General features: G+C 33.1%; 1 long non-coding RNA gene across 1 annotated transcript; it reads right to left on the bottom strand.

Moving 5' to 3' along the window:
• Positions 1-158: 158 nt before the first annotated feature.
• On the bottom strand, positions 159-8,374 carry LOC145310501 (uncharacterized). Its single transcript, XR_013876564.1, has 3 exons — positions 8,311-8,374; positions 540-597; positions 159-265 (listed from the first exon to the last, which is right to left on the bottom strand). It is a non-coding gene; the product is annotated as an uncharacterized LOC145310501 (long non-coding RNA).
• Between the last annotated feature and the right edge of the window lie 9,845 nt (positions 8,375-18,219).

Below are 18,219 nucleotides of genomic sequence, written 5' to 3'. Positions count from 1 at the left end.
GAGAACCATATCAGTTGAGCAGTTATCGAGATCCTTTGGTACACACAAACAGGCAGATAGAGATCCTGTTACTTTATAATAAGGATATAGGGCAGTTGAAAATTTAGTTATCTAATGGAAAACTTTAAAATATAAAAATTATCCAAGTTTGTTTATTACCATGCATACAAAATTACAATGAGCTGCTGAAACAAGAATTGTTGGACTGTAAGAATTGTCACTTTTTGGTCCATTTAGCAAGGTTACTCCACATCTATGATAACCTCTAAATGTTTTTTGAATTAAAACTTTAAATGTATGTGTTCATATAAAAGAAATTTTTGAAGATTATGAGTAAATGGATTCAAACAAGGGCTCGGCAGCCATGTTTGTTTAAGCCTCAGTAAAATTGCCATATTAAACTTTAAAAATAAGCTGTGTGTCTAAACCTTTTTCTAAACAGACAATGCATATTTTAGCCCTGATATAAATTCTATAGAATATTTGAATTTGTTTACAAGATGAAATTTTGAATAATATTTTCATAAAAATTTATTTACCTGTAACCAGAGGTCCTCAGTGAACAAATCCATGGATACTTTCTGTTAGTATCTCTAACTGAAATTTGATTTGTATAAATAAAAATTAAAAAAAAACTCCTTTTAAGAAATTTGACCAGAAATTAAAATCTAATTAAACTGGTGGGAACTTAAGCATCTTGTATATTATGAATACTAATATGGATTTAAATATTTAACCCTTACAGATCAGGCCCCAATTCCCACCTTAATAGATTGGGGGGGGGGGGGGTCTAAGAGCCCCCCCCTCTATCTCGGCTCCTCTTACAGATAGAACCATTTTTTCTAGTGGTTCATGTGCATTTTTAGAGAAAATTACTTTTTCTAGTCATAGCGGTCAGATTGCTCCTTAGCCGCTTTTTAGCGGCTAGCTGCTTAATATTAAAACAGCTGTAGAGCGGCCAATTTTAAAGCTAGAATTATCAAATTGTAGGTGGAACTTTTATTTTTCATAACAAAAAATTACTTTTTCTGATCATCGCTAAAAAACGGCAAATAACAGAAACCGCCATTTTTGGTGGTTACGGCAGTAAAACGGCCGTTGGCGGGGCCAATTAATATTTTATCTGTTTATTATTGCTCAAGGATTTACTAAAAAATCTTTAGGTCTCTAGCTGTAATAGAAGCCATGAAATTTATGATATATGTCTATAGTAAAAGCCGGACAAAAAGTGGGTCATAAAATCGGTCAAGGAGCGGTCAAATAGTCATAACAACACTTTTCTCAGATGTTCATTGATATCCAAGTATTTACCAAATAAAATGTTAGGTCTCTACCTTATACACAAAAGTCATAATGGAGAAATAAGATTTATTACGATTTTTCTAATTTTGGTGCCACCCAACCGACTTTGACCGAATACCACGACCGACAAAGACCAGATATCCTTATAAAATCAACTCTTGCCAACGTATAATAACTAAACTTAAAAAGTCATGAAGTCACAACTCTCTATCTTACCTACAAGAAAAATGACATTAAAAAACTAGATCTGTAAGGGTTAAATATTGAATTTTTTTATATCTTAGGACTAAATTAACTAATAGGAAATTATTTTTTGTATAAATTAAGCACCACAATTATATGAAATATAGAGAATAGAGAATTCAAGAATAACATATAAATAGAGACAAATAGTTTTCCTATGAAAAGCCTGCTAAACACGTATTGCAACAAATGGAAAGGAAAATTAAGTGTAAAGGTATGACAGATGTTTTCTAAACCTACTTTATAAGAATCAGAATAGAATAAGATTTATTTTCAAATCGGTTTAGTTATAATAAACATATTACATAGCATTTTCAGATATTATAAATCACATCATTTATAAACTTTAACTAATGTGTTATCTAAGATTATGAGGCATTCCATAAACCAGAGGTGTATTAAATGGGGCCTTCAGTGTTAAAAATAATTTAAGTATTTACATATTTTAAAAAGTATTTTAAAAATTAAAATGATGCATTAGAAAGGTGTTCAGAAAAAAATAAATAAATTGATTTTTAATCCTAATCTAAGCTCTCTCACAAGCAGTGTTATATAAAATGGCTCAAATTTTTGCTAAATAATATTGAAAAAAAGAAAGAAAATCCGAATTGATAGGTGTAAAATAATCAAAACCATAACTATGATAACCAAAGTTTAAATAAGATTGCCAGGAAAGCATTCATTGCAGACAGCCTTAGTACATACTGCTTCAACTGGAATCATTATATAGGCTGTAAGATTTTTAATAAACATTTTACGTGGTCAATAAGAATTAAGAAGATCATTAAAGCAATTTTTATTCCAAAGGTTAGGTAAACAAAAGTAATGGGAGATTCTCAATGCTTTTGTATCTAATAATAGGGATATAAAAATGATTTCCATCCAATCTCCTGTTGTTTCTTATATTATTATAAACCTCGTTTTTTCTTTTCCATGTCTCCTGGAAAGAGAGTGGAAGTTTGTCATTTCTATAATCATACATGAAACGAAGTTTGGAGTAATCTACTAATTGGGGGAGAGGCATAATATTTAATTTATTAATCTTTTCTGCTGTATGTGAGTTATATTTAGTACCAGTAATTATTCTTATTGCTTTTTTCTGTTATTTAATCAATGGTTCAAGGTAAGATTTAGGACAGGATGACCAAATTGGTAAACAATACAATAAATGAGAATGAATGAACGAATGATAAAGGGTGGTTAATGATTTATTGCAAAGAAAATTTTTTACTCTATTTATCATATACAAAGAACTAGAAACTTTTTTTCTTATAAAATCTATATGATACTTGAAACTGAGATTAGAATCAATAAATACACCTAGGAATTTTATTGCAGGTATTTTACTTCTGCTATTAGCAACACCAATCTTATCAATCAGCTCAGGATTGTTTTCATTATCATTATTAGAATCAATGAATACATTGATTTTTTTCCATTCTATTGTGTCTTCTCTTTTGTTGAAAATCATGATTTTTGTCTTCTCTGCATTTAAAGATAATTTATTTGCCCTAAACCAATTGTTGATTTTTTTAAGTTCATTATTTAGTTTAATAATAATATCATTTAGGTTATCTCCCGACACAACAAAACTAGTGTCATCTGCAAAAAGCAATGTAAATAAATCAGTAGCACTGGGAAGATCATTTATATAAATTAAAACAAAATTGGACCGAGTATCGATCCTTGTGGCACTCCTTTTGTTATCTCCAAGTATTCTGATGATTCATCCCCAATGACTACAAATTGTCTTCTTTGATTTAAGTAATTTTTAAACCAATCCAATTCTTTATTTCTTACTCCTATTTTTTCTAACTTTTTTAATAGAATGTCATGGCTAATTTTTTGAAAACCTTATGAGATATCGCAGAAGACTCCAATTGAAACCTTATTATTATTTTTAGCTAAAGCAAGTTCATTTAAAAGGTGCATTATGGGATGTAAAGTAGACTTTTTGGCCTGGAAACCATATTGGTGTTTGAACAAAATCTCATTTTCAAGTAGAAAATCATTCAATTTATTTTTACTATTTTTTCTAATATTTTTGAGAATATTGGCAAAAGACTTATTGGTCTATAGTTAGTCTCATTTTCAAGTAGAAAATCATTCAATTTATTTTTACTATTTTTTCTAATATTTTTGAGAATATTGGCAAAAGACTTATTAGTCTATAGTCTATAATTGAATTTGAAATACCAAACTTATCAGTTGAGTTCTTAGATTCCATGCCTTTTACAACATCAATAACATCCTTAGGATATATCTGACCCAAGTTAAACAAAGAATTTGATTCATTTAGCAATTCACAAGGATCAGAGGATGAGGGATTAATATTCTCTTTAATTTTAATTGCTATAGTTGTAAAATGTTTGTTGAATTGAGTAGCAATATCTTTAAAGCTAGAGAAAGTAAGTCCCTCATATCTAATTTCATTAATTTTTAATTTCATTTGTTTTTCTTAAAGCCTCCCTTAAAATTTGCCATTGTTTTTTTTAGGTCAGATTTATTCTCAAGAATGATGTCTTTATAATACATTATTTTGCCCATATCTAGTTGTATTCAAAACTGTTTTGCTTTTAGAATATTTAGCTGCAAGTTTTTTTGTGTATTTTTTTATTAAACCTAACCTTTTTATAATTATTAATTTTAATTATAAAAGTCTCAGTATAATAATTCATAAAATTATCAAAGCTTGTTTGAGTGTTATTTAAGCTTATTACATCTTCCCAGGATTGAGAGTTAAGTATTTCAGAAAATTGATTGAATTTTTCTTGGTTAAATTCTCTAAATGTTACATATTAAGGGTTGTTCTTAGGTTTAAAAGATTCAGAAAAAATAAAGCAAGGATAATGGTCTGAAATTGGATTAAAAATGACAGCAGATGAATATCTGTTTGATTTATTATTTTTAAATATATTGTCGATACAAGATGCATTAGTATGGCCAAATCTAGTTGGTTTTGATATCATAGGTAAATAACCATTTGCAATGTTGCACTCTAAAAAATCATTTGTCTTATTATGGTATTGAAATTTCAAAATATCAATGTTAAAATCTGATAGAATATAAGAATTTTTGTTGAGAAGAGATAAGTTTGCTTAAAGGTTACCATATATATCAATAAATATTTCTAGTTGTGGTTCAGGCGTTAAATTAGAATTAATGTTAGTTGGTGGGCAATAATTATTTGTAACTAAAGCTTTTTTATTTGTATTAATTTCAATTTCAATAGTTATGCTTTCAAATAAGTTTTCTTCAAAAATACACAAATCCTAAATTATTTTGCCCTTTAATGATTTTTTACAGTAAATCCCTACCCCCCCCTCCTTTTTTCCCTCCTCTCCTATTTTAAAAGTAGAAGTCATAATTATCTAACTGAAAGAAATCTGGGTTTGAAATTTCAAAAATTTCTTGAAAACACAAAACATCTAAGTTTATATTAAAATTGTTTAAGGTAGATATAAATTCTAACAAGCCCTCAAATTTTGAGTTCAGTGATTAAATGTTCCAAGTAAATAGAGACAAATTATCATTATTCCTGTATTTTTTTTAAAAATTCAAGTTCCTCAAAATATCTAGAGTCAAAATCAATTTCATAAAATGGATTATCAAAATTTAAATTACTGGAGTCAATGTTTGACAACTTCCTGACAAAGTCAATGTTCAAATCGTTTTCCACCATATCCGGACTTATCAAATTATCATGATCCATTAAATATAAGATAATGATTGTGAGAGAACAAATATAATTATTAGAAGTAAAACAAAGAGAAAAAACTAAAAATCTAAAAAAAAACTACAAAAAAAAACTGTAGCAATAAAATGGGAGTGTAGGATGTAAAAAAAGACCCAAGTATTGTTTATATGAGGCTGGGAGTAAATACAAAAAAGAAAAATGTTATAAAAGTATAAAAGTTATTAAAGTATTATACTTTACCGATATCTAATGATGGTAGTGATTTTTTTTTAATAAAAAATTTTTACTAAGTAAATGTATTGAAGGGAAGATCTTTTATGTTTAAATAGAAATATAAGAAAAGATTACAAAATGATTGGTTAGAGTTATGACTGCTATAATAAAATTTGTTGCTTTATATGTTATATTTAAGACACTTAAAAATGTTTTAGCTGGGGTGGTAATAAGATGTACAAGGGTAAAATGTGTTGCCAAAACATATATTTTCAGAAGTACAAAACTAATTGACAACAAAACATTTACTGAATAATAAAATCTTATTAAAATGAAATGAAAATATGTTCATTTGATAAAGTAAATCGGTATTTTTCTCTTAGTAATATTTTTATCGATTTCGAAATTTTGAGTACCCCCACCCCCCGACAACAAAATAATATTTTATGAAAACTATTATTATGTTGGACAGGAAGGAAGGGAGGGGTGGGAGGGAGGGAGGGTATATAGAGAGCGAGACATAAGCCTCGCCCTCATAAGTCTACCATGGCAACCGGTTTAGATACTCAGTTCTTCACCACAAGCCAGAGGAAGACTGGCATTGCAGACTCTCATTATACGGCTAAAAAACATTTTGCTCTGGTATTCGCTAATAAAATCAAACCAATAACAGCCACTCCTATTCTGGCACCCTCATTGGTTAGAATTGGAGAGCGATTGCGCTTGCTTATGCAAGGTTTAAGAAAGAGTATGAAACACATAGCTAATATAAATATAAATTGCACAGTTACGCCATTACAGTTAACTAACACTCCTTACCCAAAAAGTTTACCAAAATATTCGCCGTGATTATTCAACGAACATATGTGGCCGCAGCACTCAGCTCCCTAGCCTATAACCTAACCTAACCTAACCTAAACTAGTTTTTTGAAATTTAGAAATTTAAAGTACCCCCGACAACGAACATCTGTGGCCGCAGCGCTTGGCTCCCTAGCCTATAACCTAACCTAACCTAACCTAGAATAGTTTTTTGAAATTTAGAAAATTTGAGTACCCCTGACATCTCTGTGGCCGCAGCACTCGGCTCCCTAGCCTATAACCTAACCTAACCTAAAATAGTTTTTTGAAATTTTGAAAATTTGAGTACCCGACCGACAAAAAAACATCTCTCATCAATAGTGCAAAATTTAAAAATTTTCCGCGCTCCCCCTCCCCCTTTACACTATTAGTTTTGCAAGTGATGTCTGGATAAAACGCCGGAGGAAAAGTGTAGGACAAGGCAAAGACCTAACTGAAAATAGTTTTTTGAAATTAAGAAAATTAGTGTACCCCAAACATTGAACATCTGTGGCCACAGCGGTCAGCTCCCTAGCCTATAACCTAACCTAACCTAAAATAGTTTTTTGAAATTTAGAAAATTAGAGTACCCCAAACATTGAACATCTGTGGCCACAGCACTCAGCTCCCTAGCCTATAACCTAACCTAACCTAACCTAAACTAGTTTTTTGAAATTTAGAAAATTAGAGTACCCCTGACATCGAACATCTGTAGCCGCAGTGCTCATCTCCCTAGCCTATAACCTAACCTAACCTAACCTAGAATAGTTTTTTGAAATTTAGAAAATTTGAGTACCCCTGACATCTCTGTGGCCGCAGCACTCGGCTCCCTAGCCTATAACCTAACCTAATCTAAAATAGTTTTTTGAAATTTTGAAAATTTGAGTACCCAACCGACAAAAAAACATCTCTCATCTATAGCGCGAAATTTAAAAATTTTCTGTGCCCCCCCTCCCCCTTATTTTCTCCCCCTTTACACTTTTAGTTTTGCAAGTGATGTCTGGATAAAACGCCGGAGGAAAAGTGTAGGACAAGGCAAAGACTTAAATAGACTTCAAACTCTGTCGGGGGGAAGGGGGGGGGGTACTCAAATTTTCGAAATTGATAAAAATTTTCCAAAGAGGATAATAATGCCATTAAATCTTTTTAGAAATTATAATATCTGCATTTAAACCTGCCAGGAGAGAATCATTCTCCTCTAAACGATCTTCCAATGTCTTCTCCACATCAAGAGTTTTGAATCCCGTTTTATGGGAACCCTGTGCCAAAATTAGGTCAAAAAATAATTGGGTAACAATTTCCCCTAAGCACAAGACGCACATATATACACACATCTGTTCACAGCAAGAGAAAAAAGATTAACAGTTGAGCCCCTTTTCTGTTATATGTTATCCTAGCTGATATCAGTATCCTTTTTGATAAAGAAGCTCTCACTATAGTCATATTCAGTCAAAGTCATATTTTGCTTACTTCACTGTTTTTTTAACCTCGCTAGTTTTTAAAAGTTGGGTCAAATGCAGTTCACAGTAAAGTGTTCCTGGTAACATATATCTTCAAAAATCTATGAAAAGATTCTAATGCTAAATGGTGAAATGTAAAGATTATGCTCATAAAAAATTTTTAACTGACAAAAGAAGGCTTACAAATATTCTGGAATAGTTTTTAATCAATAATGCACAATCATCTTGCAATTTTTTTGGAGATAATCATTACCTCAACATTTTACCGTGTGAACTGCAGTTGACCCAATAAAATATTTTTTTTTGTTTATCTTTAATATTGTTTTTTTGTTTGTTTCAACCCCTTGGAAAGTTCAAATCTTTAAGGGCCAAAATCTTTCTTGCCTGGCTACCCTGGACACAATTATACTAAACTAAAAGTTTGGTAATACACAAATAAAATTGCTTTTAAGAGAAAACACCCAAACCCAATCTAAATTTTGATTTTACAATCGTAGTTTAATATTTTCAATAATTTTCCAAAAGATCCATGAAAAAATAATAGTATATCAATTTTACCTTTAACCGGCACCTGTGGAGATGCACCCTGAAGTCTGATTGAACTTGAATTCCTACTCAAACTGAATCAGGAAAAATTAGCTAAGTTATATCTTGTTGTATAATTAAAATAAATTATTGTAAAAATATACCTAGCTTTTAAGTTCTCAATACTTCTTTTTTTCCTTCCTATTGTTTACAGTAATATAATTAGCTGGGTTTTGCTTTTGGTAATTCTACATTGGTAATTACAGCATTTTTAAGTTTTAAGGAAGCAATTAATTCTTTAAATTTTTTACCAGTAAAACATGTGTTTGAATCATCTATAATACAAAGTTGAACAATGTCTGTCTGTCTGTTGGGCTCTACTCTTCAGAGAATATAGCTACTGTACTTGCAGAGGTTCTCAGCTATATTTTTGGGCGGTAAGAAACCCATACCCCATATTTATAAGCAATTTTCTAAGTAAAAACATTTTTTTAAAAAATTTATTTGGTTTCTTCCTTCTTTTAAAATTTTTTTCTCAAAAAAAAATTTGTAAACATCCTTTCCCTTGTAGGAGCAAAGCCTCATAGGGATAGAGTCAAAAATTTTTTTAGAAATATAAAAAAAAAATATTTTAAAGTTTAAAAGTTATAAAAATACTATAAAAAGAAAATTTTAAAAAAAGAAAAGAAAATTAAAAATATAAAATTACATTTTTTTAAAAACCTCCCTTAATTTTAAGGGGTTCATTTGTCTGAAATTTTTTTTAGTGTATTAGAGAGATCTAATAGGCATCAAGCATTGAGCTATTGAATACCCAGATTTGTTTGAATCATTAACAGTATTGGGACCTAGGGAAAATACTGTCATCTTATTTGAATAACATGAGAAATTTATGTTTTCCTTATATTATTTCTTACAAACATGTAGACATTACAAACTATGTTACTACTAATAAATTTCTGTTTCATTTGAAATATTTTTAAAATTACAACATACCTCCAACCCACCCCACCCCTTATATGAACACTGTCAGGAATTAAGTAATAGCATTAAGCTGCAAATTCTGTGTCATAGGGTCTAACTCTCTCGGAATAAAAATAGTCATTTGATTTGGCTTTCATTTAAACAACTAATCATTCTATAATTTTATATCTACCATCTCTACACATAGATATAATCTATATCACTATATTCCTGAAAATTGTGGCACTGATGGATGGCGTAATGCCCTCAATGCCAGGTAATCCGCAATGTATCCAATCAGTAATCTTGTTGGATCTATATCATAGTTATCCAGATACTAAAAATAATATCATTTAAAATATACATTTTCAAGTTATGTGATTCAAAATGAAAATAGAAATGAAATTATTATATTTGCCCTTTGAATGATCTGTCTAATAATGGGTATAAGGTATAATGGCTCAGTAATTTTAGTCATAAAATCACTTGTCATAAATGTACAAATAAATATTGGTCTGAAAGAACAGCTTAGCTTAAGACTTCTATAATGTATTTTTATAGCTACACTAAAATAACTTACACCCAAAGCTGGATCAGGTTCCACTAAAAGACCAAATTGTAACAATTATAAATCTCATGAATTTATTTGTTAAATACTCCAAAAATCAGGCAGCTGTAGCTCAATTGAAATATGTGACTGTGGCCAAAGATGGTTTAGGCTTAGGGTTGGTTAGTGAGGTTGGCAAGATTGATAGCTGAGTGTGGCTGCGACTAAACTAATTCATCCTCCAATCTGCCCAGTAGACATGTTACTTAAAATACATTGTTTATAATTTCTAGAAATACAAGTTTTAGTCCTCTAACTTAACTAACTAAGCAGCACCAGGCTTCTAAAATAAATAATAGAACCAAGTAGGTTTCTACACTAGTGCTTTTTACCCTTTAAAAAAAGGAATTTTCTAGTTTTAGTATTGAAGTTACATTGCTGCATTCTCTTCTTGCCCTAATTCTTAAGTGCTGTAGCTATCTCAGAAATTTAAGGAGATACCATCACAACATATAATAAAAAGCAAAGTTGTTCCAAATGAAGAAACTAATGTTTGAGAATATTTTTGACACCGGTATGCTGTTAATAAGTAATACAGGGTGCACCACATAAATCCGAACTTTTTCTTATTTTTAAACAAATAAACATAAAATTGTCAATCTTAAAGATTTTATTGAATTTTAAAAACTGGGAAGCAACCTAGGTATATGACTATTAGATTATTTAATAAAATCGCTGCCAGCCTCAATAACCGCCTCTACCTGCCCCCTGAACCGCCCGCTGACCCTGGTCACCATGTCCCTGTTCAAGCAGGCGAAGTTCTCCATGATAGGAGCATTGAGAGAGGTCTTCTTGGTATGGGCGCGTCCATTAGTTCATGCTTTAATGATGCTCCAGGCCAAAAAGTCAATTGAATTAAGATCGGGGCTGCTGGGAGGCCACATCTCCTTAAGGACGTGAGTAACCGCAGGATCCAAATTAACCCATCTTTAAAGCTACCCTTTGACACGGCGGCTCTTATTTGGGCCACACTTAAGCTAGAACAACGTTTTATACCTTTTTAAAAATGGCATGAAGATTAAGATAGGGTAATCAGCGCAATGCATAGTCTAAAACGAGTTTCAAGGTTCCATATAAGCCCCTAAAGTCAAGAACCGAGAAATTTTTAAGATTTTTGACGTTTTTGACATCTTAAAATCTACCATGATCCACTTTGTCGGAGTTCTTTAGCCAAGTAAGCTGGGATAGAGAGCTCTAGTCTTTTCTAGTGTTTTCACTAGGTATCTGATAGTATCACCAGCAAGTTTCATTAGTCCATCTCACCTACAGATGGGCTGAGGTCATATTTAGTAGGCCCAAGTCATAAATCCACGGTAATTTATCTGCGCAATTCGAATCTGCCTTGTTGAACATATGCGCGGCCAGCTCGGCGTACACGTCCTCCATCGTCCAAAGATTTTCATGGGCAAAAGGGTCATTACCTAAGCTTTTTATAGTGGGATCAAATGTCCTGACTGGTCAAGTAGTTTTGGCGCTATGGCCGTTTTAAAAAGTCTAGATTTATGTGACGCACCCTGTATATTTCAGTTGAACAGTTAACAAGAAACCATTTATTAAATAATGGCTTGAATCATTAGAATTCTTTGAATGTAATTTTGTGAAGTATAAGAGCATGCTTTATAAAGATTAGTCTCCCTTACTATATAACTATGTAAATAAGCAGAGCATGTTCTTAAAAATTAACCTTATTTTTGTAGGTAACTTTAAAGAAACTGAGCATTTTCAATAAGGCTTTGTTTCTCTTACTAGGTTACTTTGTATGTAAGCGTACAGAGTAGAAGAGCATGTTAAGTAAAGCATGGCATCACTGTGTAATTTATTATACAACTAAGTAAAGAAACAGAGCATGTTCTTTCAAGCTTGGCCTCCATCCCTATGTTATTTTAAATGCAAATATGAAGATAACCTCCACACTATCCAACTTTTTATGTATCTGTGTAATGAATCATGTTCTTTAAAATTTTTTCTCAGTTACTATAATACTGTATAGTTTGGAAGTATAAAAATAGTCTTTGTGCTGTTTTTACTTCAGTAGCTACGTTGATAAGTTTGAGGAATAGTGCAAAATGCAACTTGCAACATTCATAAGCAGCAAAGCTAAGAAATGAAAAACAGAGAATTAAACAAGGATGACAACATCCATAAGTAGCGAAGCACAACAAATTGTGGATGGGAATACGTACAAGTAGATTTAAAGTGACATTGTGAATTATAGAGTAGCTTCACTACTAAAAAACATTAGACTTGATAAACTAAATCACAAAATCTTCCAACATTTTATAGTGGTCTCTTGAAGCATTACAGACAGACTGACAGAGAAAGTAAGAGTTTTGTCAACCTATAAAATAATTGTTGTCAGAAGATTTTGAATTGAAATTTGTCATTGAATAAAAAAAAAAAAAAACTAACATTATATTATTAATCTTTTAAAAACTTCATATCTATAATTCATAGTAGAATGATGTCTGTCCGTCTATCCATCTGTCTGTCTGTCTGTCCGACCGTTCTTCTGTCTGTCTGTCCGACTGTTCTCCAAAAAATCTATTCTTCATTTTAAAAAATACACCTTAAAGGAAGCCTGCAAGAAATACCACGCTTTAACTGCTGAAAGACTGCCACAAGTAGACCAAATACCCCAAATTTGAGGCCTTCAGCTTTTATAACAAAAAAGTTCTAGGCATTTTAAAATGACATTTTATGTACAATAGAAATTTTGAAAGAATTGCAATGCTCATGTTGAAAACTTTGAAATTAAACTACGTGGCCTAGAAACACAATTATAAGCTTATTTTTGTCATAAATTTAGGTTTCCAGTAACTAATTATATTTTTACAATAAAAATACCCATTTATATAGTCAAAATCATTAAAAAAATTGTAGTACTGTAGCCAATTGGAAGGCTGGATCAGCTTAACAACCAATCACAGCTAAGCTTGTATTAGTTTCCCCCTTTGTTTCCGCTATGATAATCGTTTAAAAATGCAATTTAAATCAAATTTTTTTCATAGATTTTGACTATGAAATGTGGTATTTTTATTGTAAAAAATGTAATCAGTTACTGGCAATCTAAGTTTCTGACAAAGATAAGGTTATAATTTTGTGTCTAGGCAACGTAATTTAATATTGTTTTTCTTTTATAAGCATTGGAAATCTTTCAAAAATTTCATTGTACATAAAATGCTTTTTTGAAATGCCTAGAACTTTTTTGTTATTGAAGCTGAAGGCTTTAAATTTGGGGTATTGGGTCAACTTGTGGCAGTCTTTCAGCAGTTAAAGCGTGGTATTTCTTGCAGGCGTCCTCTAAATCTACTTGTACACATTCCCCTCTACGATTTTTTTGTGCTTCGCTACTTATGGATGTTGTTATCCTTGTTTTGTTATCATTAATAAATTTATTTGATGAAATCATATCCATATTCCATAAAATAATTTAATTACCCCTTAACATTTGGGGGGGGGGGGGGGGAAACTTAAATGCCACCTCCCCCCATCTGGTTTTTAGTAGCGAAGTCCTTCTGTCCGTTTGTCAGTCCGTCCGTCAGTCCGTCTGTCCGTTTGTCCCTCTGTCCTTCTGATCGTCTGTCCGTCTGTCCGTCTGTCCGTCCGTCCGTCCGTCCGTCCGTCTGTCCGTCTGTCTGTCCGTCCGTCTGTCCGTCCATCTGTCCGTCTGTCTGTCCATCCGTCTGTCCGTCCGTCTATCTATCCATCCGTCTATCTGTCCATCTGTCCATCCGCTATCCGTCCGTCTGTCCATCCATCTATCTGCCCGTCTGTCCACCCATCTGTCCGTCTGTTTGTCTGTCTGTTTGTCTGTCTGTTCGTCCGTCTGTCCTTCCGTCCGTCTGTTCCGTCCGTCTGTTCCTCCGTCTGTTCCTCCGTCTGTTCCTCCGTCCATCCGTCCTTCCGTCCGTCCATCCATCCATCTGTCCATCCGTCCATCCGTCTTTCCATCTGTCTGTCCGTCCGTCTGTCCGTCTGTCCGTCTGTCCGTCTGTCTGTCCATCTGTCTGTCCGTCTGTCCGGTTATCTGTCTGTCTGTCTGTCCGTCTTTCCGTCCGTCCGTCCCTCTGTCCGTCTACTCTATAATTCGAAATGTCTGTCTGTCTGTCTGCCCGTCCATCTGTCTGCTCGTCCGTCCGTCTGCCCGTCCGTCCGTCCGTCTGCCTGTCTGTCCGTCTGCCCGTCCGTCCGTCTAGCCGTCCTTCCGTCTGTCCGTCGGTCCCTCTGTCCGTCTACTCTATAATTCGAAATGTCCGTCCGTCTGTCTGCCTGTCCGTCTGTCCGTCCATTCGACCGTCTGTCCGTCCGTTTGTCCGTCTGTCTGTCCATCTGGAAGGGTACCGGACATTGAGGGTTAAACATAGAGTAAATTCGCTACTAAAAACTTAAACTCTAAAGTCATCAGAGGTGTAACACGAATTTTATTTAGTTTCCTGCGAAGTTGTCTCCGATACTATTGCTAATTTTTAAAATCAAATTAACGTTTCTGCTGTACAAAATGAAATATTTTAATAATTTTTAGTGCATTTTAATATGGAATGTAAATATTCTAAATAGAAAAAATTAATTTCTATTAAGGCGTTGCAAAGTTTTAAGTTCGCCAAATTTGAGATATGCCTGAGAGCCGGAGCTACCATTTTAACTACAACTCTGAAAGTATAGTTAAAATCAAAGGCGTGCAAAAGGTTGGTATAGGGATTGTTTACACCACCCTTGTAGAATTAAGGGGGATGGTGGATACACCTCCTTAGGTGTCCACCCTATTGACAAGAGCCTACACCCCTCTATAAATTCCATTGGAGGTGTAAAGGCAACAAATTTACACTCCTTAAAATAAAGGGTGGGGGGTGTTTAAGGATTGTGTATACAAGCAGGCCACTGATTAAGATAATTCTAACATATATAAGGGGGGGGGGGGGGGTAATGCAACCTTCCCATAATCAATGAGCAAATGGCACTTAGAATATGAAATTCGTTATGAAAATTGGCATGTGTAATCCTTGGTAGTCTATTTTCCAAAATTTAACAAAAAGTTAAGTTTAAAGGGACTGTGAACGAGAAAATTTCTCATCAGATTATCAAACCTTAACATCATCTCATTCATATAATCTCAAATATAGAGCAAAACTGTCTCTCGTTTCCTTAACCCTTACAGATCGGGCCCCAATTCCCACCTTAATAGATCATGGGGGGGCTCAAAGAGCCCCCCCCTCTATCTCGGCTCCTGGTACAGATAAAGACGTAAAATTTTTTTCTGGTGGTTCATGTGTATTTTTAGAGAAAATTACTTTTTCTAGTCATAGCAGTCAGACCGCTCCTTAGCCGCTTTTTAGCGGCCAGCCGCTAAATTTTAAAACAGCTGTAGAGCGGCCAATTTTGCAGCTAGGATGGCCAAATTTTAGGACGAACTTTTATTTTTCATAACAAAAAAATTACTTTTTCTGATCATCGCCGAAAAACGGCAAATAACGGAAACCGCCATTTTCGGCGGTTACGGCGGTAAAACGGCGGTTGGCGGCGCAAATTAATATTTTTATCTGTTTATTATTGCTCAAGGATTTACCAAAAAAAATTATAGGTCTCTAGCTGTAATAGAAGCCACGATATTCATGATATATGTCTGTAGTAAAAGCCAGACAAAAATCGGTCATAAAGTCGGTCAGGGAGCGGTCAAACGGTCATAACACCACTTTTCTCAGATGGTCATTGATATCTAAGTATTCACCAAAAAAAAATTAGGTTTCTACCTTATACACAAAAGTCATAATGTAGAAATTAAGATTTATTTAGAATTTTTTATAATTTTTTTTGCTACCCAACTGACTTTGACCGGACACCACGACCGACACAGACCAGATATCCTAATAAAATCAACTCTTGCCGACGTATAATTACTAAACTTAAAAAGTCATGAAGTCACAGCTCTCCATCTTACCTACAAAAAAAATGAGATTGAAACCCCCCCCCCCCCCCCCCCGATCTGTAAGGGTTAAAAAACGGCTTTTTCCGCCGATTTTACAATGTCCAAGGAAAAAATTTCCGAACTATATAAATGTGCAGTTAATTGTCTTTTTTCCTTCTATAGCTAAAACTAAACTTTTTGACATAGTTCTCTATTTTTCCTTATTGTTAAGCTGACTTTTAACATAATCCTTGCTTTAAACCAATGTATAGTTACTTAGAAATTGATAAAATAAGCAATATTTTTATTGAAAACCAAATACAATAACAAAGCTAGAAACGGGATTTTTATTAGTATCCAAGTAACTTTAGATGGCCCATCTCTTGCCCACCTTTAATTACAAATTTGTAAATAATAAAGGTGCAATATTTCTTTATAAACAGTCTGATAAAAGTGTAAACTAATTCTCAAAAGTGGGTTATTTATTGTCCAACACAATAAAAAAGGATGTTATTATTTTAAATAACCTTTGAGATTCAACCCTTTGTAGACAGTGAGGTATTTTTTTGTCAATAATACGAATTTAAAATAGATCTTTATTACCTAATTATTACGTTATATAAAAACTAATAGGCAATTTTATAGCATAAAATAAATCCTTAAACGTAAGTAAATTGTTTCAAATATGTATGACAAGTTAAATATCCCTACAAACATCATAAGAAACAAAAACGTTCAGATTTTCCCTGTATTTTCCTTTTTCCCTTCCAAAATACCATAAAATAAAGGCATTATTCCTGGATATTTTTGTTAATAGGACGTTTTTGGTTGATCAGTGTAGTGAAATGTGCTTAGAAAGTGTTAAGATTTGATAACCCGAAGAGAAATTTTTACGTTCACACTCCCTTTAAGTTTAATGCAACCATCTCATAATCAATGCGCAAATGGCACTTAGAATTCGAATTTCGTAACAAAACTTGGCTATCGGCTGGCAGCTCAGCTGTTTAGCTGTTTAAGGGCTATTTTCATGACAAATTCATAAATAATTAAATAGGGATCACCCCTTTGAGCTCAAAAATACTACCAAAAATAGTGGCGGCCCATCAGTATGGCAGCTTGGTAACAGCCGCAGATCAGCTGGTGCAGCTAAGAGTAGTATGAGTACATATGGCTCATGACGTGTCTAGAGTAGGTTTTTTATGGTTGCTGAGCTCAAAAATACTACAGAAAATAGTGGCTGTCATCCATATGGCAGCTTGGTAACGGCCAAGTTTAGAATGAGTACATAGGGCTTGTGACGTGTATAGGGGTAGGTTTCAATGGGTGCTGAGCTCAAAGAAAATAGTGGCGGCCCATCCATATGGCAGATGAGTAATGGCTTATAAGGATATACAAAAAATTTAATATTTCCATAGAATTAAACTTTATAACTTTATTTCATGGACATATTACTAATAAAACCTTTTCTAGATTTTGCTGTCATAACAGCTGAAAACTGCCAAAAGCGGCTGAGAACAGCTATCAATACTCAAAAGTATATATTGTAGATTAAATCATCCCGTCATGGAAAAATTTGTATAAAATTTTTGCCCCCAGCAAAAATGTGGTTAATTTAAGCAAAAAATAACCCATGCAAAATATTTTTTTCTGTAGTGCAAAAATTGCGACTTCACAAGCACTGCAAAGTTTTTTAAATCTACAAAAAGAACGGTTTTTAGTTCTTTTGTGTGATCTCAATTTAAAGATTTTTTTACAAAATTTCAATTCTAGTGTGTCAATATAAACCTGAAATTTATCAAAAAAATGGAGAAGTGTCAATTATATATAACATATGTGTAGCAAGTAATCTTCCAAAGTCAAATTCCATTTTTCTTACCTAACTTAGAAATAAAAAAAATTTTAATTTATTTTTTCATTTAGATGCAGTATCTATTGGACAAGGCTTATTTACCAAGTTTTCAAATTATAGCTCAAGCTTCCAGCACCTAGCACCCCCCCCCCCCTTTATTAATAAGAAGACCATTAATTTTATTTATGGTTTCCATCCTACAGTGATAATGTTAATATTTATAGTAAATTATGACCTCAAATATTGTATTATATATGTATGCAATTTTGACTTTGAAATATGTGACATGTCTAGGGTAGGTTTAAAAAAAACATATTTTTGCTTTAATGCATGTTAAATGATACCAATAACCATATTTTAATTTTTAGTACCAGCCACTTACCAGCTAGAACTGGCTGAAAACAACAGTGAGTAAAAGGGTCTTGTGATGGGTCTAAGGGTAGGTTTTTATAGGTGGTGAGCTCAAAAATACTACAAAAATTAGAGGGGGCCCATCCATATGGCAGCTTGCTAACGGCCGCAGCTCAGCTGGGAACGGCCAAGAGTAGAATGAGTACACAAGTAGATAGGGCTTATGATGTGTCTAAAGGTAGATTTTTAACAGTCTGTGTAACAGCCCCA

The sequence above is a fragment of the Acartia tonsa genome, unplaced genomic scaffold (genome assembly GCF_053477335.1).
Source record: "Acartia tonsa isolate MP-2025a unplaced genomic scaffold, ASM5347733v1 sca2, whole genome shotgun sequence".
Classification (NCBI taxonomy): domain Eukaryota; kingdom Metazoa; phylum Arthropoda; class Copepoda; order Calanoida; family Acartiidae; genus Acartia; species Acartia tonsa.
This window is presented reverse-complemented; position numbering and strand designations above follow the sequence as displayed.